Below are 25,451 nucleotides of genomic sequence, written 5' to 3' on the forward strand. Positions count from 1 at the left end.
ACCTAAACTGTGGGGTCCCAGTCACTACCTGAACTGGGGGGCTCCTGTCACTACCTAAGCTGGGGGGTCCCTGTCACTACATGAACTGGGGGGCTCCTGTCACTACCTAAACTGTGGGGTCCCTGTCACTACCTGAACTGGGGGGTGTTATAATTCACCTTTTTGCTTCGACACCAGTAACTTCTTAGATTTACACCTCACAGACTGTGAGATAACTTGACTCTCACACAGCAAGCATTATTGGAGATAGACCGTTCTCAGTCGTCTTCAAAGTACAAGGAGTTTATTCAATACACAGATATACAGATACAGTTCGTCATATCTTAGCCAAATAGATTCATCTTTAAGTCCCTTTGCGTTACAAGCTCTTGATCACCTTCCTGCTTAAGGTAATAAGGTCATCTTCTTTCTATTCTAAATTACATCTAACTAGGTATATACAGCATACATTATATCAGCTTACATAAAGAAAGGAAATAATTATGGTTCCAGTCAGTAGAAGTCAGTAGATGGAGAGCGTGAAAGTAAGAGTCAGAATGCGCTCCGCTGGCCCATCCGGCCCTTTAATACTGACTAGGAAAGAGTTAAATGTTACCTCATCTGAGCCCTCCCCCAGAACCGCCTATTGGCTCAGACCCCTCGTGGTGTCTTAATACCCACCTACTCGATTAATATTCCATGCTGCCTTTCATTTACATACAGGAATGTGATATTTTGTAAATATGGCCTATGTTGATTGTTCTCGTAGTCCATTTGTCTGGGGCAGTGTAGGCATGGCCGGATTTCAGGCAAGGCCACATAGGCCATGGCCTAGGGCACCAGGAAAGCAAGGGACGGGCTGTAGGCAGAAGAATGGTAGTAGCAGTTAGCCTGCTGAACATTCGTCCTGCTACACAGAGTTTGCACATAGCGGTGGGTGGCTACCAACAGCCAGATCTGGCAATCAGGGGACGAAGGGGCAGCAAAGGGCACTTACAGGGATTTCCGAGCTGTCTGTCTCTGACTGAATGTGCCAAGGAGCTTACAATCTAATCCCTGCCATCCTGTCACTAATTGTTCTCAGGGGATCTTATAATTTTATCCCAGCCATCACTTCACTAATTGTCCTCAGAGGTGCTTACAATCTGAACCCTGTTGTGTTTGGGGGGGGGGGGGGGGAGTTTAGGATACTTTCGTCAGGGGGCAGTTGGCGATCGTGGGCCTTGGGCGGTAAAAAGTACAAATCCGGCCCTGAGTGTAGGCCTGTGGCCTTCCTTCAGGAACATGTTCTCAGTATCTGCTTGCATCATCTGCTTCAAGCAGACACTGAGATGCTTCTGCCTGCATCTTTGAAAACTCTTTAAAGGTATACTCTGCGAACAAGCCTTTTACCTAAAACTCAGTCCAGATAACTGAGGCCTACTTAAATTATAACAGGGGGCTCCTGTCACTACCTAAACTGTGGGGTCCCTGTCACTACCTGAACTCGGGGGCTCCTGTCACTAACTAAACTAGGAGGCACCTGTCACTACCTAAACTGGGGGGCCCTGTCACTACCTAAACTGGGGGACCCTGTCACTACCTAAACTGGAGGGCTCCTGTCGCTACCTAAACTAGGGGGTACCTGTCACTACCTAAACTATCCAGGCCAGTCAGACAGCCAGTCATCACCACCAGCCAACCAGCCCAGAATCACTGCCAAAAAGGCCACAGCATCACCACCAGTCAGGCCAGCATTTACTCCAAACAGCCATGCCAGCCCAGCATTACCGCCAGCCAAGTCAGTCCAGCATCACCACCATTATTATTAATTTTTTTTTATTTATTTATGTAGCGCCAACATATTCCGCAGTGCTTTACAAAGCACAATAAGACGACAAGGGGAACATAGATACAATTAACAAATGTACAGCAGAGTTCCAAGCAGCACAAATTGTTACAAACACAGTAAACATTAGAAGGATGACCCTGCCCTTGCGAGCTTACAATCTAATGGGTAGTGGGGGACACACTAGGTAAGGGGGTGGAGGATGGATGAGGTTCCCCTAGTAAAAGTGTAGCTAGGTAGGATTCCTCAGTAAAAGTGTGGGTGTGTAAGTTTGAGAAAGTGTGAGAGAGAGTGTGAGTGAGTTTGAGTGAGTGTAAGAGTGAGTTTGAGTGTGTGATTTTGTGAGAGGGAGTGAGAGAGTGTGAGTTTGGGAAAGTGTGAGAGAGAGTAAGTGTGAGTGAGTGTGAGAGTGAGAGTGTGAGTGAGTTTGTGAGTGAAAGTAAGTGAGAGTGTGTGTTTGTGAGTGTAAGTGAGAGAGTGGGGGAGTGAGAGAGTAAGGGAGTGAGAGTGTGAGGGAGTCAGAGTGAGTGTAAGTGAGAGAGTGAGGGAGTGAGAGAGTGAGGGAGTCAGAGTGTGGGGGAGTCAGAGTGAGTGTGAGGGAGTCAGAGTGAGTGTGAGGGAGTCAGAGTGAGTGTGAGGGAGTGTGAGAGAGTGAGTAAGTGAGGGTGTGAGTAAGTGTGAGGGTGTGAGTGAGTTTGAGAGAGTGTGAGTGTAAGTGTGTGAGTGAGTTTGAGAGAGAGTGAGGGAGTGTGAGGTAGTGAGAGTCAGGAGTGTGAGAGTTTGTGTGAGTGAGAGGGAGTGAGAGTCAGAGTGTGAGAGAGTGAGTGAATGTGAGAGTGTGAGGATGTTAGAATGAGAGGGTGTGAGGGAGTGTGAGAGTAAGTGTGAGTGAGTTTGAGTATGAGTGAGTGTGAGAGTGAGTGAGTGTGAGAGAGTGAGTGAGTGTGAGAGAGTGAGTGAGTGTGAGAGAGAGTGAGTGTGAGAGAGAGTGAGTGTGAGAGAGTGAGTGTGCGTGAGAGTGTGAGAGAGTGAGTGTGCGTGAGCGTGTGAGAGAGAGTGTGTGTGTGTGTGAGAGAGTGAGTGAGTGTGAGAGAGCGTGTGAGAGAGAGCGTGTGAGAGAGAGCGCGTGAGAGAGAGCGCGTGAGAGAGAGCGCGTGAGAGAGAAGTGAGAGAGTGCATGAGAGAGTGCGTGTGAGAGAGCGTGTGAGAGAGAGTGAGTGTGAGGGTGTGTGAGAATGTGAGGGTGTGTGAGACAGTGAGAGTGACCCTTACATTACAGCTCCTCTTCTCCCCTCAGGCTTCCCTCCGGTGACTCCTCTGCTCCCCGCAGTGAGAGTGAAAGTAAATGTGAGCGAGTTTTAGAGTGAGTGAGTGAGTGTGCGACAGTGCAAAGAAGAGAGTGAGGGAGAGAGTATGAGGGAGGGAGAGTCACAGTGTGAGATTGTGTGTGAGGGAGAGAGAGTGTGAGGGAGAGAGAGTGTGAGGGAGAGAGAGTGTGAGAATGTGAGGGAGAGAGTGTGAGAATGTGAGGGAGAGAGTGAGTGTGAGGGTGTGGGAGAGTGTGAGTGACCCTTAACTTACAGCTCCTCTTCTCCCCGCAGGCTTCCCTCCGGCGGCTCCTCTTCTCCCCTCAGGCTTCCCTCCGGTGACTCCTCTGCTCCCCGCAGTGAGAGTAAAAGTAAATTGTGATCGAGTTTCAGAGTGAGTGAGTGTGCGACAGTGCGAGTAAGAGAGTGTGAGGGAGAGAGTATGAGGGAGGGTCAGAGTGTGAGATTGAGTGTGTGAGAGTGAGAGTGTGTGTGTGTGAGGGAGTGAGAGTCAGAGTGTGAGAGTAAGAGATTGAGTGCAAGAGTGAGAGTGTGTGTTAGCCTTACAGCTCCGGCGGCTCCTCTTCTCCCCGCAGGCTTCCCTCAGGCGGCTCCTCTTCTACCCACAGGCTTCCCTCCGGCGGCTCCTCTTCTCCCCGCAGGCTTCAGGCTTCCCTCTGGCGGCTCCTATGCTCCCCGCAGGCTTCCCTCCGGCGGCTCCTATGCTCCCCGCAGGCTTCCCTCTGGCAGCTCCTATGCTCCCCGCAGGCTTCCCTCTGGCGGCTCCTCTTCTCTCTGCAGTGAGTGTAAGTGAAAGTAAGTGAGAGTGAGTTTGTGTGTGAGAGTGAGTGTGTGAGAGAGTGAGAGAGAGAATGTGAGAGAGTGTGAGGGAGTGAGAGTCAGCGTGTGAGAGTGAGTAAGTGTGAGAGAGTGTGAGGATGTGTGAGAGAGTGTGAGGATGTGTGAGAGTGTGTGAGTGAGTGAATGTGAGGGAGTGAGAGTCAGAGTGTAAGTGTGGGAGAGAGTGTGAGGATGTGTGCGAGGATGTGTGAGAGTGTGTGAGAGTGTGTGAGGGAGTGAGAGTCAGAGTGTGAGAGTGAGTGAGTATGCGTGAGATAGTGAGAGTGAGGGAGTGATAGTCAGAGTGTAAGTGTGGGAGAGAGAGTGCGAGGATGTGAGAGTGAGTGTGCATGAGATAGTGAGAGTGAGTGAGTCAGAGTGTGAGTGTAAGTGTGAGAGAGTGTGAGGGAGGGAGAGTCACAGTGTGGCCTCCCCCCCTCAAGGATAAGTGTAGCCAGTGGTCCATTTCCCCCCCCCCCGGATAAGTGTAGCCAGTGGTTCCCCACCCCCCTGGATAAGTGTAGCCAGTGGTTCCCCACCCCCCTGGGATTAGTGTAGCCAGTGCCCCCCCCCCCCCCAGGATAAGTGTGCCAAGTGTGTCCCCCCCCCGGATAAGTGTAGACAGTGCCCCCCCGAGAAATGTGCCAAGTGTGTAGCCAGTGGTCCCCCCCCCAGGATAAGTGTAGCCAGCGGTCCCCCCCCATAAGTGTAGCCAGTGCCCCCCCCCCCAGGATATGTGTGCCAAGCGTGTAGCCAGTGGTCCCCCCCCAGGATAAGTGTGTAGCCAGTGGTTCCCCCCCCCCCAGGATAAGTGTGTAGCCAGTAGTTCCCCCCCCCCCCAGGATAAGTGTAGCCAGTGTCCGCCCCCCCCCCCAGGATAAGTGTAGCCAGTGTCCCCCCCCCCCAGGATAAGTGTAGCCAGTGTCCCCCCCCCCAGGATAAGTGTAGCCAGTGTCCCCCCCCCCCCAGGATAAGTGTAGCCAGTGTCCCCCCCCCAGGATAAGTGTAGCCAGTGTCCCCCCCCCCCAGGATAAGTGTAGCCAGCGGTCCCCCCCCCATAAGTGTAGCCAGCGCCCCCCCCCCTCATAAGTGTAGCCAGCGCCCCCCCCCCCAGGATATGTGTGCCAAGCGTGTAGCCAGTGGTCCCCCCCCAGGATAAGTGTGTAGCCAGTGGTCCCCCCCCCCAGGATACGTGTGTAGCCAGTGGTTCCCCCCCCAGGATAAGTGTAGCCAGTGCCCCCCCCCCCAGGATAAGTGTAGCCAGTGCCCCCCCCCCCCCCCCAGGATAAGTGTAGCCAGTGTCCCCCCCCCAGGATAAGTGTAGCCAGTGCCCCCCCAGGATAAGTGTAGCCAGTGTCCCCCCCCCCCCAGGATAAGTGTGTAGCCAGTGGTCCCCCCAGGATAAGTGTGTAGCCAGTGCCCCCCCCCAGGATAAGTGTGTAGCCAGTGCCCCCCCCAGGATAAGTGTAGCCAGTGCCCCCCCCCCAGGATAAGTGTGTAGCCAGTGCCCCCCCCCAGGATAATTGTGTAGCCAGTGCCCCCCCAGGATAAGTGTGTAGCCAGTGGTTCACCCCCCACCCCCAGGATAAGTGTAGCCAGTGTCATCTCCCCCCCCCCCCCGCACGATAGGTGTGTAGCCAGTGGTCCCCCCCCCCATTATGCTGCCGCAGCTCCAGCGGGAGTAGGGAGAGTGCAGAGAGGAGAGGCAGGGGGACATCGGGGGCTCCGCAAGATAGTACATTTACCTCTCGGCGATATGGCCTCCGGGTGGCAGCGTACAGGTGTCCTCTTCGGTGGGCTTCCTCCTGTCCTTCTTTCCCTTCAGGCAGCGGCGGTGATGGAGGCTCCGGGCGGAAGCGGCGGTGATGGGCAGCAGCGGCGGTGATGGGTGGCAGCGACGGTGATGGAGGTGATGGGCGGCAGCGGCGGTGATGGAGGCTCCGGGCGGCAGTGGCGGAGGCTTCGGGCGGCAGCGGCGGAGGCTCAAGGCGGAAGCGGCGGTGATGGGCGGCAGCGGCGGTGATGGAGGCTCCGGGCAGCAGCGGCGGAGGCTTCGGGCGGCAGCGGCGGAGGCTCAAGGCGGAAGCGGCGGTGATGGGCGGCAGCGGCGGTGATGGAGGCTCCAGGCGGCAGCGGCTCCGGGCGGGAGCGGCGGTGATGGGGGCTCCAGGCGGCAGCGGCGGAGGCTCCGGGCGGGAGCGGCGGTGATGGGGCTCCAGGCGAACTGGTCAGTTCGCACTCGCACTCTCGCAGGCATCAGCGGCTCTCTGAAAAGCTCCTCTTCCCACAACAGCGGTGGCTGACACCTGTGGCGTCTAGTATAGACGTCACATGGGGTGTCAGCCAACCAGGGAAGAGGGGAGATGTGGGTGGGAAGCAGGGGAGGGGTGGGTGGTTTAGAAGGAGGGGAAATGGCTGAATAAATTATAGATGGGCGAGCCCCAGGCATTCCAGTCCCCGGCGACGGCGAAAAATAGGTCCAGTGCAGCAACATAACTGCACACATATTTATAAAAATTTTGAATGCAGGATTAGCATCTTTATCACTTAATACACTCAGAACAGTTGCTGTTGAAATTTGATTTTTATGGTGACAATACCGCTTTAAGGACATGCTGACTTATAAAAACGTCCTGCTAAAGCCTCTTAATGGCTCCAGGATATTTTTTAAGTCAGACAGTGCTGCTGCCAATGTGCGCGTGGACATGCGCATGTGCACATGCGTGCTCCCGCGCGTGCACGTGCATTCCCGTGCATGTGAAAATGGTGGAAAAAATACCACCTAAGAAAAAATACACCTTAATTTCCAAATCATATATTGTCACCATACTTTGTATTAGGGGCAGAATTAAAATCTTGTGATAACCAGGACAAATAGGCAGATAAAATGTGTGGGTTTTATGTACAGTTGCAGTGTTTATATTAAAACCACAGGGGATGAAATTGGAGAAATAGTGTATTTTTTCATTTTTTCCTTGTATTTCTGTAACGATTGGTGTCAGCACACACAGATCTCTGATTATTGGTGATCTGCAGTATCACCAATAATACAGATGCTATACCTGATTATGTGGTGATCTGCAAAATCACCAATAATACTAGTATAGCCTGACACTGAACAAGCAATGGGAGATAGCGTTTGGTGTAACAGTAATAAGGATGAGAGAGTTCACCCGAGGAGCGGGTGACCCCGAGTGTGCTGCAGCCAGTGCTCACCTTATAGACGGATGAGACAGACCGTGCTGCAGCCAAGGGGTATATATGTACCACAACAACGAGAAGGAATACAATAGTGCGGTACGACTGATCACCTGTGGAGCAAGTGATTCAGACTGTACTGCAATCGGGTAGTGTTTGGTGCACAGTACAAGGAAGGATAATCCCAGTAATGCTGGACTAAGGATCCCCTGAGGAACAGGTGGAACAGACTGTATTGCAGCCTAGAAGTAGTTGATACAGACAGTACTGCAGCCTAGGAGCAAGTGATACAGACAGTACTGCAGCCTAGGAGCAAGTGACACAGACAGTACTGTACTGCAGCCTAGGAGCAAGTGTCACAGACAGTACTGCAGCCTAGGAGCAAGTGACACAGACAGTACTGCAGCCTAGGAGCAAGTGACACAGACAGTACTGCAGCCTAGGAGCAAGTGACACAGACAGTACTGCAGCCTAGGAGTTAGTGACACAGACAGTACTGCAGCCTAGGCACAAGTGATACAGACAGTACTGCAGCCTGTGGACACCAGAGGAGCGGGTATCACAGACTAAGCAGCAGTATTCTACACCTGAGAGGTTGGTGTAAAAAACTAGATTCCCTCACCAGTGGCAGAGCCCACTGATGCGGGTAGCCAGGTCAGACAGGCAGAGTTAGCAACGAGCGGACAGATACAGTACAGAAGCGGAAGACTGATTCAACGTCAGGGACAGGCAGGGTCGGCAACGTGAATCAGATAGGCTGAGGTACAGAATCGACAAACGGAAGAATAGTCAGAGCAAGCAAAAGGTCATAACAAATACACAATGCACTAGTACTTTAAAGCTGTCAACAGAATCTAGCTAAGTGTGGATCCCCGGCTCTGGCCGGTTCTAGCACACTTTGGGATCTGACTGGGGTCTGAGCGCTAACACAATATAGCTTTCGCAACAGCAGATGCGGAGCTACAGACAGACCTGCTCTATATATACTCAACATACTCCACAGCTCCGCCCCAGTCACTCAGCCAATCCAGGTGCTAGCTGGAGTCAGCTTACCGCGTGATCAGCTGACTCCCCTTTTAGCTGCATAAAGGTCCTGTCGCTCTGCCCGCACGCCCGTAGATCTTAGCCTGTGAGCAATGGAAGGCATAACCTGAGCATGTAACCGCGCGGCAGAGGCCGCAGGCTGACACGCAGAGATAGCCGCCATGCCGCTTGACTCACCGGCGGCATCTCCGATATTCCTTACAATTTCCCTTTAACATGCATAGAAAATAGAAGTAATTACTGAAAACAAATATCAACCCCAAAAAGCCCAATTGGTGGTGAAAAAAAACAAGATATAGATCATTTCATTGTGATTAGTAGTGATTAAACTATTGGCAAATGAAAGGGATGAGCACGGGAAGGTGAAAATCGCTCTTGGGGTGAAGTGGTTAAATATCCATAAAACTGTGCAGATTATTTTTAATGAATGTGCCACAATGACAGAAAAAAAAAGATACAAAAACAATAGGCAGAACCAACTCAGATACCCAGATTCACAGACATGCATGTACAAATATCTATATACTATATATAGATAGATAGATAGATAGATAGATAGATAGATAGACAGTGGGATGCGAAAATCGTCATGATTTTTCTGTATAAATCTCTGTGTAATGCTGGAGGGGGGGGGGGGGGGTCATACTTTCGAACCACCATGCGCAACAAGGCTAAGAGCTGCATAATGGAAGAGGTTGCACAGGCTGCCCAGAGCAACTGCAGCTCTGGGCTTCCGATATCGCTACAAATAAAACACAATAGCAGCGCAGTGCGATGTTGCGCTGCCTTAGTTCGCACTGTGCTGCCTTAGCGATAGCAAGAATTCAGACAGGTACAAGACAGGACTATAGATTGGAGCATAACTAGTAGCAACCGCAGCTCACAGTCACGTCCACAGAAGCAGAGCAAGCAGGCTAACAACAGTCACCAGCAAGCATCCATCCAGGCAAGGCTACAGGATAGAACGTAACTAATAGCAACTGCAGCCTATAGTTACTTTCCCAGAAACTAGAGTAGCAGGAATACTACCAGTCACCAACGTGGTGATGGCAGAATCCAAGCTATCTGGATAATAGACTTCACTGATCCACCGCGGATGCAGCGAACGTCCAGCAAGCATGGAACTGGGCAATACATAATAATAAGAAAAATAACAAATGGCTTAACTAACGGATAAATATATATTAGCAAGTCTGCATATATATTTATCAAGAACTAGCTAAAGCACAAATAATAAGGTCGCATAGAACTACAATAACAGAACTATACAGAGTAACAAGGTGCCCAGTAGATCCGCGTACTGACCACTATGACGGGCGGGGTATGAAATGGGAGGCAGACTTTTATACTGGCATCAGCCAATGGATGCAGGTATGCAAATCTCCACACAGCTGAATGGTAATCACTCAATCCGGAGCTGGCTTGATTACCATTTGCTAGTTGGCTGTGAATGCAAAGGACTCCCTTAAGAAATACATGCAGTATTATGTAATAACATGCATGCAGGAAATTCAGGGCTATCTGGCCGCAGCTCAACTGCAACAAGCAATTGGTGGAATGACAGCATCCTGAGCTGCTCAGAACTGCAGAGTGATTGCAAATGACAATGAGACCCATTGCAAATGCACAACCGAATGCAAGCAGATAAGCCAGAACTGTCCGTTTGCAGCTCCACTGCAACTGACAGAATACGCTACAGGAGGGATCCTTACACGTTGGTTGTAACAATAAAAAAAGTCAGTTAAATATATCATATGGGAGACACACAGTGATATTTGAGAATTGAAATGAAGTTTATTGGATTTACAGAAAGTGTGCAATAATTGTTTAAACAAAATTAGGCAGGTGCATACATTTAGGCACCACAAAAAAGAAATGAAATCAATATTTAGTAGATCCTCCTTTTGCAGAAATTACAGCCTCTAAACGCTTCCTGTAGGTTCCAATGAGAGTCTGGATTCTGGTTGAAGATATTTTGGACCACTCCTCTTTACAAAACATCTCTAGTTCATTCAGGTTTGATGGCTTCCGAGCATGGAGATCTCTCTTCAACTCACACCACAGATTTTCAATTACATTCAGGTCTGGGGACTGAGATGGCCATTCCAGAACATTGTACTTGTTCCTCTGCATGAATGCCTTAGTGAATTTTGAGCAGTATTTAGAGTCGTTGTCTTGTTGAAAGATCCAACCCTGGTGCAGCTTCAGCTTTGTCACTGATTCCTGGATATTGGTCTCCAGAATCTGCTGATACTGAGTGGAATCCATGCGTCCCGCAACTTTGACAAGATTCCCAGTCCCTGCACAGGCCACACAGCCCCACCGCATGATGGAGCCACCACCATATTTTATTGTAGATGGCAGGTGTGTTTCTTGGAATGCTGTGTTCTTTTTCCACCATACATATTCCCCTTGTTATGCCCAAATAATTGAATTTTAGTTTCATCAGATCATAGTACAAATAGTGGTATAGGGGCTCCTCCAAAGATTGTTTTAGCCCCTATTACAGCGAAATAGTGAATCGCTATACACCCTGGGGGGTATCACCTCCCTGTAATACAGTAGACAGAATTGTGTACAGTGCTCACACCCTCATTTAGCAAAAACAGCTCAACTAAACAGTCAGAATGTAGGCTTTTGTTTTAAAGCAGTAAGTCCACTACAAACGGTTTGAAGTCTCTGTGACACTCTATTTGAACCAGTCCACAGCATATAAACGTAATAGCTCCTAGGCAATAGTAGTAAATTATACTCTCACCGATGCTGAGTGGCCGATAGGGTTAAATATCAGCAAAAGCGAGTTCAACTGCATGTAGTTTATCCCAAGCTTGTGCTTCTACCTGTATGCAGCTCAAACACAAATGACAGGAGGGCACATAGCGTAATCTGGTATAAACAACTTAAAGAGGAACTCCAGTGAAAATAATGTAATAAAAAGGTGCTTCATTTTTACAATAATTATGTATAAATGATTTAGTCAGTGTTTGCCCATTGTAAAATATTTTAAATCCCTGATTTATAATCTGACATTACATGGTGACATTTTTAGGCAGGGGTCACACTTACTGGCTTTCATACGCGTTTTCTGCACAGAAAAACTGACTTCAACTGAGAACTCATGTTAATCAATAAGCAAGGTCACACTTAAATGCAGATTTTGCATGCAGAAAAAAAACTGACATCTTGCGCAATTTGTCAGTTTTCTCTATAAATTACATTAGGTGCTGTAAGGCAGGGGTCACATTTGTCTTTCAGTTTTCTGCAAAGTGTAGAAACTGAAAGACAAGTATGACCCCTGCCTCACTGTTGGCAGGTGATGTAGCTGCTGCTTGCTGTTTTGGCGGTTGGAAACAACTGTAAACAGGAATAGATTTCTCATGTAAAAGGAGGTATCAGCTACTGATTGGGATAAAGTTCAATTCTTGGTCAGAGTTTCTCTTTAAGTTGTTTCCTCCACCAACTGTATTAACGACTGTGATCCCCCTTAACACACAGTGTCAGTACACCCACATGTACTACTGATATAGATTGCGCTCACCAGATAGCCGGGCTGACTCAGTACAGACCAGCTAGACTCGTCTGTCATGGTATACACTCCTCTCTCCTTCATAGGCAACTGCACCTTTAAAGACTTGAAAACATAGCTTCCATAGCATAACTCCGTTTTATTTAGTATAAAAGTATCATAGATTTACACTCAAGGTCGCCCAAACTTTCGCATCTCACTGTGTGTGTATATATATATATATATATATATATATATATATATATATATATATATATATATATATATATATATACACAGTACAGACCAAAAGTGGACACACCTTCTCATTCAAAGAGTTTTCTAGTTTTCTTTATTCTCATGAGTATGAGCATTGTAATTGTAGATTCACACTGAAGGCATCCGAACTATGAATTATCACACGTGGAAGTATAGTACATAACCAATAAGTGTGAAACAGCTGAAAATATGTCATATTCTAGGTTCTTCAAAGTAGCCACCTTTTGCTTTGATTACTGCTTTGCACACTCTTGGCATTCTCTTGATGAGCTTCAAGAGGTAGTCACCTGAAATGGTCTTCCAACAGTCTTGAAGGAGTTCCCAGTGATGCTTAGCACTTGTTGGCCCTTTTGCCTTCACACTGTGGTCCAGCTCACCCCAAACCATCTCGATTGGGTTCAGGTCTGGTGACTGTGGAGGCCAGGTCATCTGGCGCAGCACCCCATCACTCTCCTTCCTGGTCAAATAGCCCTTACACAGCCTGGAGGTGTGTTTGGGGTCATTGTCCTGTTGAAAAATAAATGATGATCCAACTAAACGCAGACCGGATGGAATAGAATGCCGCTGCAAGATGCCGTGGTAGCCATGCTGGTTCAGTATGCCTTCAATTTGGAATAAATCCCCAACCATGTCACCAGCAAAGCACCCCCACACCATCACACCTCCTCCACCATGCTTCACAGTGGGAACCAGGCATGTAGAGTCAATCCATTCACCTTTTCTGCATCGCACAAACACTATACCATAATTTTAGGATGCTTTAGAACAGCTTGGACTATTTGGAATGGTATAGAACATTGGATTTTTTTAGCTCGACCAACCCCCCCCCCCCCCCCCCCCGGCCGTCCACTACTAACATTTATTAAAGTTCCTGTTTATTTAACTGGGGGTCCTTGTCATTACCTGAATTGAGGGGCACCTGCCATTACCTAAACTGTGGGGTCCCAGTCACTACCTGAACTGGGGGGCTCCTGTCACTACCTAAGCTGGGGGGTCCCTGTCACTACATGAACTGGGGGGCTCCTGTCACTACCTAAACTGTGGGGTCTCTGTCACTACCTGAACTGGGGGGTGTTATAATTCACCTTTTTGCTTCGACACCAGTAACTTCTTAGATTTACACCTCACAGACTGTGAGATAACTTGACTCTCACACAGCAAGCATTATTGGAGATAGACCGTTCTCAGTCGTCTTCAAAGTACAAGGAGTTTATTCAATACACAGATATACAGATACAGTTCGTCATATCTTAGCCAAACAGATTAATCTTTAAGTCCCTTTGCGTTACAAGCTCTTGATCACCTTCCTGCTTAAGGTAATAAGGTCATCTTCTTTCTATTCTAAATTACATCTAACTAGGTATATACAGCATACATTATATCAGCTTACATAAAGAAAGGAAATAATTATGGTTCCAGTCAGTAGAAGTCAGTAGATGGAGAGCGTGAAAGTAAGAGTCAGAATGCGCTCCGCTGGCCCATCCGGCCCTTTAATACTGACTAGGAAAGAGTTAAATGTTACCTCATCTGAGCCCTCCCCCAGAACCGCCTATTGGCTCAGACCCCTCGTGGTGTCTTAATACCCACCTACTCGATTAATATTCCATGCTGCCTTTCATTTACATACAGGAATGTGATATTTTGTAAATATGGCCTATGTTGATTGTTCTCGTAGTCCATTTGTCTGGGGCAGTGTAGGCATGGCCGGATTTCAGGCAAGGCCACATAGGCCATGGCCTAGGGCACCAGGAAAGCAAGGGACGGGCTGTAGGCAGAAGAATGGTAGTAGCAGTTAGCCTGCTGAACATTCGTCCTGCTACACAGAGTTTGCACATAGCGGTGGGTGGCTACCAACAGCCAGATCTGGCAATCAGGGGACGAAGGGGCAGCAAAGGGCACTTACAGGGATTTCCGAGCTGTCTGTCTCTGACTGAATGTGCCAAGGAGCTTACAATCTAATCCCTGCCATCCTGTCACTAATTGTTCTCAGGGGATCTTATAATTTTATCCCAGCCATCACTTCACTAATTGTCCTCAGAGGTGCTTACAATCTGAACCCTGTTGTGTTTGGGGGGGGGGGGGGGAGTTTAGGATACTTTCGTCAGGGGGCAGTTGGCGATCGTGGGCCTTGGGCGGTAAAAAGTACAAATCCGGCCCTGAGTGTAGGCCTGTGGCCTTCCTTCAGGAACATGTTCTCAGTATCTGCTTGCATCATCTGCTTCAAGCAGACACTGAGATGCTTCTGCCTGCATCTTTGAAAACTCTTTAAAGGTATACTCTGCGAACAAGCCTTTTACCTAAAACTCAGTCCAGATAACTGAGGCCTACTTAAATTATAACAGGGGGCTCCTGTCACTACCTAAACTGTGGGGTCCCTGTCACTACCTGAACTCGGGGGCTCCTGTCACTAACTAAACTAGGAGGCACCTGTCACTACCTAAACTGGGGGGCCCTGTCACTACCTAAACTGGGGGACCCTGTCACTACCTAAACTGGAGGGCTCCTGTCGCTACCTAAACTAGGGGGTACCTGTCACTACCTAAACTATCCAGGCCAGTCAGACAGCCAGTCATCACCACCAGCCAACCAGCCCAGAATCACTGCCAAAAAGGCCACAGCATCACCACCAGTCAGGCCAGCATTTACTCCAAACAGCCATGCCAGCCCAGCATTACCGCCAGCCAAGTCAGTCCAGCATCACCACCATTATTATTATTTTTTTATTTATTTATTTATGTAGCGCCAACATATTCCGCAGTGCTTTACAAAGCACAATAAGACGACAAGGGGAACATAGATACAATTAACAAATGTACAGCAGAGTTCCAAGCAGCACAAATTGTTACAAAAACAGTAAACATTAGAAGGATGACCCTGCCCTTGCGAGCTTACAATCTAATGGGTAGTGGGGGACACACTAGGTAAGGGGGTGGAGGATGGATGAGGCAGTGACCCTTTGCCTCTGATTACAATGTGACAGATAAGTAAATAAGGGCTATAGAATGTTATAAGCTTGTCTGAAAAGGTGTGTTTTAAGAGTGCGTTTGAAGATGTCCAGGTTTGGAGCATGAAGTACAGGCCGTGGAAGAGAGTTTCAGATAAGGGATGATGCTCGTGTAAAGTCCTAGATGCGAGCATGAGAGGAGGTGATCAGCTTAGAGGCCAGGAGAATTTCTTAGGAGGAGCGAAGGATGCGGGAGGGACAATATCTTCAGATTAGTGAGGAGATGTATGGAGGAGACAATTCGTGGAGGGCTTTTTATATTAGAGTCAGGAGTTTGAACTGGATCCTCTGGGTAATGGGTAACCAGTGGAGAGAACGGCAAAGTGGGGCTGCATCAGAAGAGCATGTGGAAAGGTGAATGAGTCGGGCTGCTGAATTTAGAAGGGATTGGAGAGGTGCTAGCCTGTTTTTTGGTAGACCACAGAGCAGGGTGTTGCAGTAGTCTAGGCGGGAGATGATTAATGAGCAAGCATTTTGGTGGCCTCTTGTGTGAGGAACAGATGGATACGGAATATATTTTTGAGCTATAATAAATGAGGCAATGTGAGGTTAATGAGGCAATGTGAGGTTTAAAGGAGAGCTCTGAGTCAAGTATAACCCCCAAGCAGCGGGCCTTAGTGGTTGAGGTTATTGGGGTGTTGTCTACAGTTATGGTTGCAATTGGTGGGGGTGTAGATAGCGATGGTGGAAAAATCACAATTTCCGTTTTACTCATGTTGAGTTTGAGGAAGCGGGAGGACATGAATGCAGAAACGGCGCGTAGACAGTCGGGGACAATGGATAGTAGTGATGACAGATCAGGAGCTGAGAGATAGATTTGGGTGTCATCCGCATAGAGGTGATACTGGAAGCCAAAATAATTAATTAGTTATCCCAGGCCACGAGTGTAGATTGAGAAAAGAAGTGGCCCAAGAACAGAGCCTTGAGGTACACCAACAGACAGTGGGCGTGGGAAGGAATTGGTATTAGAGAAGGACACACTGTAAGAGCGTCACCACCAGCCAGCCCAGCCTAGCATCACCACCAGCCAGACAGGCCACAGCATCACTGCCAGGCCTTTCGGCCGACACATCATCGCCAAGCCAGCCAAAAACAGTATTGCCAGGCCAGCCAAGCACAGCAGCCAGTGGACGAGAATTCAGAAGCCAGGGGAGAGGTGTCTACCATATTAAGGGGGCATTCTGCCTATTTATGTGAAATGCTGTCTATTTATGTGCCTCCTGACTGCTGAATTTTTCTTGTTAGGGGCCTCATGGTTACTGAATTTGTTTTGATAGGGGCCTCATGATTGCTGAAATTGTCTTGTTGGGGCCCTCATGATTTGATGGAGGCCTCATGATTGCTGAATTTGTCTTGTTGGGGGCCTCATGATTGCTAAATTTGTCTTGTTGGGGGCCTCATGATTGCTGAATTTGTGTTGTTGGGGGTCACATGATTGCTAACTGCGAGACTATGGGAAAAGCTGAATCATCATCATATGAGACAATAGTATTAAACCTACTTTTTAGTTTTTTAAAACAAAAAATTAAAACTGGGAGGTTCTAAAAAGATGAATACATTTTTCAGGAGTTGGATGGGTGAAATTGTTTATCTTCACAGTTTATTTTCAACTTGGATTTTCCATAATGTTCATGTATGAGTTAAAACGTTTGTATTAAGTTTAAATTTCCATGTTGGCACTTTGCGATAGATAAGTGAATTTTGGGTTGCAGTTTGGGCATTCGGCCTCCAAAAGGATCGCCACCACTATCCTAGTCTAATGTCCCACCATTGCTAAGTTCATATAAATTTGGCTCCACCCGTGACCACACCCACATTCTGGTCCATGACCACACCCACAACGTGCCCCCAATTTTATGCGGGCCGCACCACTGCCCCCCCACCCCCCTCCTTATTTCCCCCCTGGAAATTTTTCTGCGGACGCCCATGGACGGGATATGTGTGTTTGTGAAGGGATATGAATCATTTTAGACTGGACACTTTTTGCTCAAATGTAAACAAAAGCTGAGAGATGTTTTTTTCTACAATAATGCCTCTTGTACATCTTCTTGGTGCCTTTTGGGAGATATCTATGTCATTTCCCATCAAAAAATTACTTGCTGGTTGAATAAAAGCAACTTTAAGTCAAAATTTGCCATGGGTATGAATAATTATGGGCAGCACTATATATATTACAGTGCAGGTGTATTCTTCAATACAGTATATCTTTCTACTTCTCCACCTGTATGCACTCAGAGTGCAAGCAAATGAACAGGGATGTTTTTAGTGGATTGCCCCAGAATTCGTGCTACCGGTCGCCGCTCCGAGCACCAAGTAACTTCCGGTAAAGTCAGCCGACTTCCGGAATAGCCGGCGCTATGCGTCCCAAGGGGAACGCTTCCGCGTTCCACCTCCTATGATGTATTATGCGACCGAGGTTACTCAGGAGGCCGGCGCCATGCGTACCAAAGAGGGCGCCTCCGCGCTCCACCTTACGTAATGGATAATGCGACTCAGAAGTCGCATAAATAAACGTATACTGCATACATGAAACAATTTGTATGCATGCCAAAATAAAAGATGGGAACAATTCCTAGATAATTATATGGCACAAACAACAACATCTCGTCACATTTTACATCAAATACATTAAATAAATACAAAGATATATACAAATATATATATATACTCTTTTAAAAGTATATATAAGACTTTTAAAAAACACATCAGCATTCATAGTCTCTTCACAGTATCAACAGGGTATATATAACGATATTGTACTTTTCCTGTTTTATAGTCAATGCAATTTATGTATAATATCCACATAAAATTCATTGCTTGTCCTGTAGTGACATCTAGTGTCCACAAGTTCCAATTACAACAACATGCTGTAAGTTCCAAACTTCTCATTCCACAGACCCAATGATTTCTAAAATATTGTACTGACCCATATCTCCATCTAGTGGTCAATTCATATACTCTTTCATGTGTCTTATAATGTTTCCTTATATTCTACCCAATAATCAGTTTCAATTTATATTATGTCCATGATATAAAAAAATGAAATACAAAAATAAAAACTATAAAAGTATAAAATATAAGTATAAAATATAAAGTATAAAACTCACTCCTACCTTATCTTCAGTCCAAAATCTATGAGTTAGCTTAAAAAATGTTGTAAATCAAAATCAATATTGAGCCCATTTGGGTGTAAACAGTTCAACTTAATTATCCATTCCATTTCTCTCCTAGCTAAATCTCTACTCATATTATTCCCCCTCCACTTTTTCTCCACTTGATCTATTATAGTAAATTTCAATAATGTGGGATCACAGTTATGTTCTTCTTTAAAATGTGCAGACACTGAATGATCAAGGAAACCCTTTCTAATATTGTTGGTGTGCTCATAGCTTCTCTCCTTGACTGCCCACGTGGTAAGACCAACATACTGTAAACCACACGGCCATTCAAGGAGATACACAACCATACATGACTCATAGTTATAAAACTTTTTGATAGGAAACTCTTCCAGCCTTTGATTATTCTTGAAATTCCCTGTCTTTCTTGAAATGTTTCTACAGCATCTGCACGCATAGCAGGTACCGCACTTGTAAAAACCTTTAAAGTCACCCAATCTTCCACTCTGTTTGGTGGGAGCATCCTGGGCACTACTAGTAAGAGCATCTTTTAAGTTTGGTGCTCTTCGGTAAATTACTGTTGGTTTTTCCGGGATCAGATTCACCAAATCCGGATCCATTATTAAAATGTGCCAATGCCTTTTGAGTATCTTCTCTATTTCTTTATCCCTCGTGCTATAGTCAGTGATGAAGGAAATCCTACTTGTCTTCTCTGATTTCTTCTTAGTCTGATATACAACATCTTCCCTATTTTTATCCAAGGTTTCCTTAATAGTTGCTTGTAAATCCTCCTTTTTGTACCCTTTCTGTATAAATCTCTCAGTTAAGAGGCTGAAATCGATTCACAATCTGTTTGCAGTAAAGGCAGCCATACGATCCCTCTCTGATCAGATTCGATCAGATAGGGATGTGTCAATTGGTCGATCTAATGGCAAATCGACCAGTGTATGGCTACCTTAACTGCTGTTAACCCCTTAGATGCACCGCCCACCCATGAGGCCCCATTATTATAAATGAGGCCTGTCATTATTACCTGCACCTGACCTGCTGTCATCCATCACCAGAACTCTGTATGCTCCATGGCACCCCCATCCACTCTCCCATACTTTCTGACATCAACCATTAGGAATTCATAGTGTGCATTAACAAGCGCTAACATAATCACACTGAAGACTCCCTTGTAATTAAAATAGTAGGTGCCAGAATTTGCAGGTGGACTGATGCGTATGTTTTGTGATAGAAACTTGAATGAATACTCTTTTAATGTTACTAACAGCCATTTTGTTTTTCAGATTACATTTTCTACTGATATATATATATATATTCTGCATACTCGGAAAGCATCTTGAAGTTTTGTGTTCCACAAAATGTGTCTAGAAAAAGGAGAAATATACAATGGAGAAACATGAAACATCTTAACTTTTTGAACTGGCTGTTCCCATTCAGGCTTAGAAGGAATGAAAACTGATGACAACTAGCTGACTGAGGCCCTTTCACTTCTGCAGTCTAAAGTGCATAGAAATGGTAATGAAGAAAGACAGTCTAAGAACAAATACCTGATGCCTGATTGGATATTCAAATGACACATTTTATTGAACAAAACCTCATTATTAGCAAATTTTATAAAACTAACACTAAGCTTTATGATTGAACAATAATGCTGCTAAAGCGTTGATGCATAAATCCCCACACTGAGAGTTTGTAATATGCTGTAATGCCAAGTTTGAACATGAAACATGCTTGCTTTATATTGCTCATTGTATATTCTCCACAGCTGTGCAAATAAATCAGAATTTTTAATTAGGAATACTGTCACTTGCCTGGGGTTCAAATCTCCACTTTTCCTATTCAGTAAGCCAGCACCTATTTAGTAGGAGACCTTGGGCAAGACTCCCAAACACTGCTACTTCCTATATAGCGCTTCCTAGTGGCTGCTGCTCTGGCTCTTTGAGTCCGCCAGGAGATAAGCGCGGTATACATTTTATTTGTCTTGTCTTTGCCTACGAGATTAGGAAAGTTCCACATCTGTTCGAAACTGTGTTGCGAACTCCAACCATTCACTTGGTGAACTTCACAACTGCAAATAAAAATAGTCAATTAAAAGGAACCAAAGCAATTGTTTGCCAAATTAGTCATTTATCAGTTACAGTACACTACAAGCAGATATTTGATAGATGTGATGTATGACAGGCCTCCAATTTAGTGTTAAAAAAATCTGCTTTAACCTCCCTAGCAGTATTGACGGTTATACACATCACTACCAAACATGCTTTAAACAGTATTAATGGTTTACACGTCAATACTCTCCTGCACTGTGTACTAGACCCTTGCTTGACAGATTTTGGCAAGTTACAGGAAAGAAAAGGTTATGAAAATGAATTGGGTCACTTTTTGCACAGAAATCCTGGGGAAATTGAATGCCAGGGAGGTTAAAAAAACCTCATGATAAGTGAGCGAGCCAGCACAGTTCATGGAAGTGTGTGTGTGTGTGCGTGCGTGTTGGAAATGCATAGTGATAAAATAAAAAATGGTGACAAAATCCAAAGACTTTGATAAAGTCAAACACTGGAGTTGAACAACAGGAGGCAAATGCAATGCATTAGTTGTTGTAACTAAGAATGCAAGATACCCTGAAAACCACCAATGCAGGGGCCAACATTGGCAGACACAATGGCACATGTTTCAGGCATTATTCTTTCCATAGCCTGGGCAGAGATAGGAGTTAAAAATGTAAAGTCTTTGGAGCTCCTTCCCATTGCCAGAAAAGGCAAAGTTGCGACTAGGTGGCTCTCTGCTGGAATTGCCTGCTACAAAAGTGTAACCTGCTTGCTGATATGACTGGGCAGCTTCTCCAACAGCAATTAAAAGTTTGTATGAGTCATCCACAGGTAGTTTTTATAGTCTTGTTCTCTCTGAGCTCCTTTACAAGACCTGTATTGGAGGAACAACCCCTGTTTTGCAGACAGGATTTTGCCATTTCTGTTTCTTGCCCTTCTCCTCATCCTATTCATAATTTCAACTTGACTATTTATTTGACGCCATAAGTCTACCGATCATAATATCAAACAGATATTGTTCATTGGGTATATGGGTTTTTATTCATCATCATGGATCACATTATCGATCTAGATATCAATGAGAAGTAGAATTGAGGGCGAATTGCATAGTGTATAGCCAGCTTTAGCTAACTATATGAGGTTGAACTTGCTGGTCACATGTATTCTGTTTATGTCATACACCTAACATAGCATACATTTTAAGGCCATGTCTATAGAGGGAATTTACTGTGAGAGCAGCATTAGGGGCCCCTTTGTTACTGGCTAATTCTCCTTCCCACCACCCCTAGGTCTCCCCCAACTTTATTGTGGTTTTCAAGCTTCCTGCAGAGTTTCTGGCAATGTAGCAACTCACCTGTCCCAGCAGGCGCGCTCCTCCATTGGTCTGTGCATTCCCTTCTTTATCCTTGCTAAAGTGCCTCTTCTCTGTGATCAGGGGCATTTTGTTACTTAATATACTGCCGAACAATTGAGCAGGTGCCAGTGGGGATGAAGACGGGAACATTGTGGAGACGGCCTGGATAGGTGTTTTTCTACACTGTCAAAGACTCTGCAGGAGCTCTGGGGATCACAATAAAGTTTTGGAGAAACCTGGAGGAGGCAGCAGCTGGCTCGGGGCCCTGGGCCAATTGGGCAGTTTGCCCCTATGAAGGCGCCCTGATGATAACGTGCAAGAAACAACAGTGGGTAAAGGCACTAACTGGTAGACATGGCAGACTGACAGGTAGAGTTAGGACAAAGAGTAGAACATTACACATAAGGACAAAGAGAGCAGGATGCACAAGAACAGGGCCGTTTAAATCCACAGTCTTTGCAGGCATCTGGAGCTCAGTGTTGACAGAGAGCACAGTAAATTTACTGGTAGTGCAGGAAAAATGTGGGGTTTTTTTCGTCCTGAGATAAGGGGCAGGAGAGAAAAAGCTTTCTGCTCTCTGCATAATTGTTCTAATGACTGCATCTGTACAGCCACTGGAAGAATAAGGAATCATACAAAGTTTTAATTTTTAGACTCTATCTCTGTCACTGTAGTCGGCCCTTTCCCTGATTCTCAGTTACTTTAACCACTTGCCGACCACCCGCAGTTGATGGGCGGCGGCAAAGTGGACGCCGAAAGGACGCCCAAGGGCGTTGCGTTCTTTCGGCATGCCGGGGGAGCGATCGCGTCATTGATGACATGCGCTTCCCCCGGCAACTGGCTCCCCCCACCCGCGACGACAACCCGCCGGCTGTTCGGAAGCGCCGGCAGCCACCCTAGTCTGCACCCAAACACACTGATCTGCCCACCCCCCGCCCCCTGATCGCCCACAGCACCCCTCAGACACCCCTGCCCACCCCCCAGACCACTGTTTGCACCCAATCACCCACCTTAATACCCATCAATCACTCCCTGTCACTATCTGTCAACGCTATTTTTTTTTATTAGGTCCCTAACTGCACCCTGGGGGCTCCTGATCACCCCCCCCCCCCCGCACCCCTCAGATTCTCCCCAGACCCCCCCCCCCCCGTGTATTGTAAGCATCTATCCCCCCTGATCACCTGTCAATCACCTGTTAATCACCTGTCAATCACTCATCAATCACCCATCAATCACCCCCTGTCACTGCCACCCATCAATCAGCGCCTAACCTGCCCCTTGCAGGCAATCTGATCACCCACCCACACCATCAGATCGCCTGCAGACCCGACGTCAGATCACCTCCCAAGTGCATTGTTTACATCTGTTCTCTCCTCTAAACACCCACTAATTACCCATCAATCACCCCCTATCACCACCTGTCACTGTTACCCATCAGATCAGACTCTAATCTGCCCCTTGCGGGCAACCAATCACCCTCCCACACGCTCAGATTGCCCTCAGACCCCCCCTTATCAATTTGCCAGTGCATTATTTACATCTGTTCTTCCCTGTAATAACCCACTGATCACCTGTCAATCACCTATCAATCACCCATCAATCACCCCCTGTCCCTGTCACTGCCACCCATCAATCAGCCCCTAACCTGTCCCTTGCGGGCAATCTGATCACCCACCCACATCATCAGATCGCCTGCAGACCGGCCGTCAGATCACCTCCCAAGTGCATTTTTACATCTGTTCTCTCCTCTAAACACCCACTAATTACCCATCAATCACCCCCTGTTACCACCTGTCACTGCTACCCATCAGATTAGACCCCTATCTGCCCCTAGGGCACCCAATCACCCGCCCACACCCTCAGAATGCCCTCAGACCCTAGCCCTGATCACCTCGCCAATGCATTGCTTGCATCTATTCCCCCCACTAATCACACCTTGAGACACCCATCAATCACCTTCTGTCACCACCTGTCACCCCCTAGCACACCTACCCATCAGATCAGGCCCTAATTTGCCCCGTGTGGGCTCCTGATCACTCAGCCAAACCCTCAGATCCCCCTCAGACCCCCTTCCGATCACCTCCCCAGTGCATTGATTGCATCTATTCTCCCCTCTAACCACCCCCTGAGGCACCCATCAATCACCTCCTGTCACCCCCCTAGCACTCCTTTCCATCAGATCAGGCCCAATACAACCTGTCATCTAAAAGGCCACCCTGCTTATGACCGGTTCCACAAAATGTACCCCCTCATAGACCACCTATCATCAAAATTTGCAGATGCTTATACCCCTGAACAGTCATTTTGAGACATTAGGTTTCCAGACTACTCACGGTTTTGGGCCCATAAAATGCCAGGGCAGTATAGGAACCTCACAAGTGCCCCCTTTTTAGAAAAAGAAACCCCAAGGTATTCTGTTAGGTGTATGACGAGTTCATAGAAGATTTTATTTTTTTGTCAAAAGTTAGCGGAAATTGATTTTTATAGTTTTTTTCACAAAGTGTCATTTTTCACTAACTTGTGACAAAAAATAAAATCTTCTATGAACTCACCATACACCTAACGGATTACCTTGGGGTGTCTTCTTTCTAAAATGGGGTCACTTGTGGGGTTCCTATACTGCCCTGGCATTTTAGGGGCCCTAAACCGTGAGGAGTAGTCTAGAAAACAAATGCCTCAAAATGACCTGTGAATAGGACATTGGGCCCCTTAGCGCACCTAGGCTTGAAAAAAGTGTCACACATGTCATATCGCCGTACTCAGGAGAAGTAGTATAATGTGTTTTGGGGTGTATTTTTACACATACCCTTTGCTGGGTGGGAGAAATCTCTCTGTAAATGGACAATTGTGTGTAAAAAAAAATCAAAAATTTGTCATTTACAGAGATATTTCTCCCACCCAACATGGGTATATGTTAAAATACAGCACAAAACACATAATACTGCATCTTCTGAGCACGGCAGTACTACACGTGTGGCACTTTTTTGCAGCCTAACTGCGCTAAGGGGCCCAAAGTCCAATGAGTACCTTTAGGATTTCACAGGTCATTTTGAGACATTTGGGTTCAAGACTGCTCCTCACGGTTTAGGGCCCCTAAAATGCCAGGGCAGTATAGGAACCCCACAAGTGACCCCATTTTAAAAAGAAGACACCCCAAGGTATTCTGTTAGGTGTATGATGAGTTCATAGAAGATTTTATTTTTTGTCAAAAGTTAGCGGAAATTGATTTGTATTGTGTAACGATTGGTGTCAGCACACAGAGAGAATCTGATTATTGATGATCTGCAGAATCATCAACAATACAGATGTATACTTGATTATGGATGATCTGCAGAATCACCAATAATACAAGTATGCCTAACCTCTGGACACCTAATAAGTAAAAGTGTTTGATGAACTGTAGGCTATCTCCCGAGAAGCGGGAGATATAAGCAGCTCGACCAAGAACCACCTGAGGGGCAGGTGGACCTGGGCAGTGAGGACCTGGCAACCAGGGATAATAATAATCAGATTGTACTGCAGCCAGGGGACTCCAAAGGAAGAGGCCACTGGCTGCTAACAGGCCGGACTCTCTGAGGGGCAGGAGTCCTGGTTGCAGCTGACCCCTGGTGGAATGGTGTCACTGCTAGTACAGATAGACTGAGCACTCAGGGAGAGTGACAGCCTGGGAGGTCGGGCAGGCCAGGTCGGCAACACACGAGCAGATTAGGTACAGAGACAGAAGACTGATTCGGTAACCGGGTACAGGCAGGGTCTGGCAACAGGTAGGCAGATATGCAGAGGTACCGAATCAGAAAGCAAGAGAAAGGTTGACAGAGCAAATAGTCATAACATATAAATATCACAAAGTCCTAGCCTGGGGTGTGAGGTCCTTGGTCTCGACACCCGGGAACTAGTCTAGAGTATAACACAGCAATGACACAGTATCCCTGCTTGGGTG

General features: G+C 46.7%; 1 protein-coding gene across 1 annotated transcript in view; it reads left to right on the forward strand.

Moving 5' to 3' along the window:
• LOC137536050 (peroxisomal N(1)-acetyl-spermine/spermidine oxidase-like) overlaps nucleotides 1-19,900 on the forward strand; it is a 168,862-nt gene extending 148,962 nt beyond the window's left edge. Inside the window, exon 8 of the mRNA XM_068258022.1 lies at nucleotides 19,393-19,900. The gene's annotated coding sequence lies outside the window, so the exon portion shown is untranslated. The remainder of the gene's footprint in view (nucleotides 1-19,392) is intronic.
• Nucleotides 19,901-25,451: the final 5,551 nt, after the last annotated feature.

Source organism: Hyperolius riggenbachi, chromosome 10, assembly GCF_040937935.1.
Source record: "Hyperolius riggenbachi isolate aHypRig1 chromosome 10, aHypRig1.pri, whole genome shotgun sequence".
In the NCBI taxonomy this organism is placed as follows: domain Eukaryota; kingdom Metazoa; phylum Chordata; class Amphibia; order Anura; family Hyperoliidae; genus Hyperolius; species Hyperolius riggenbachi.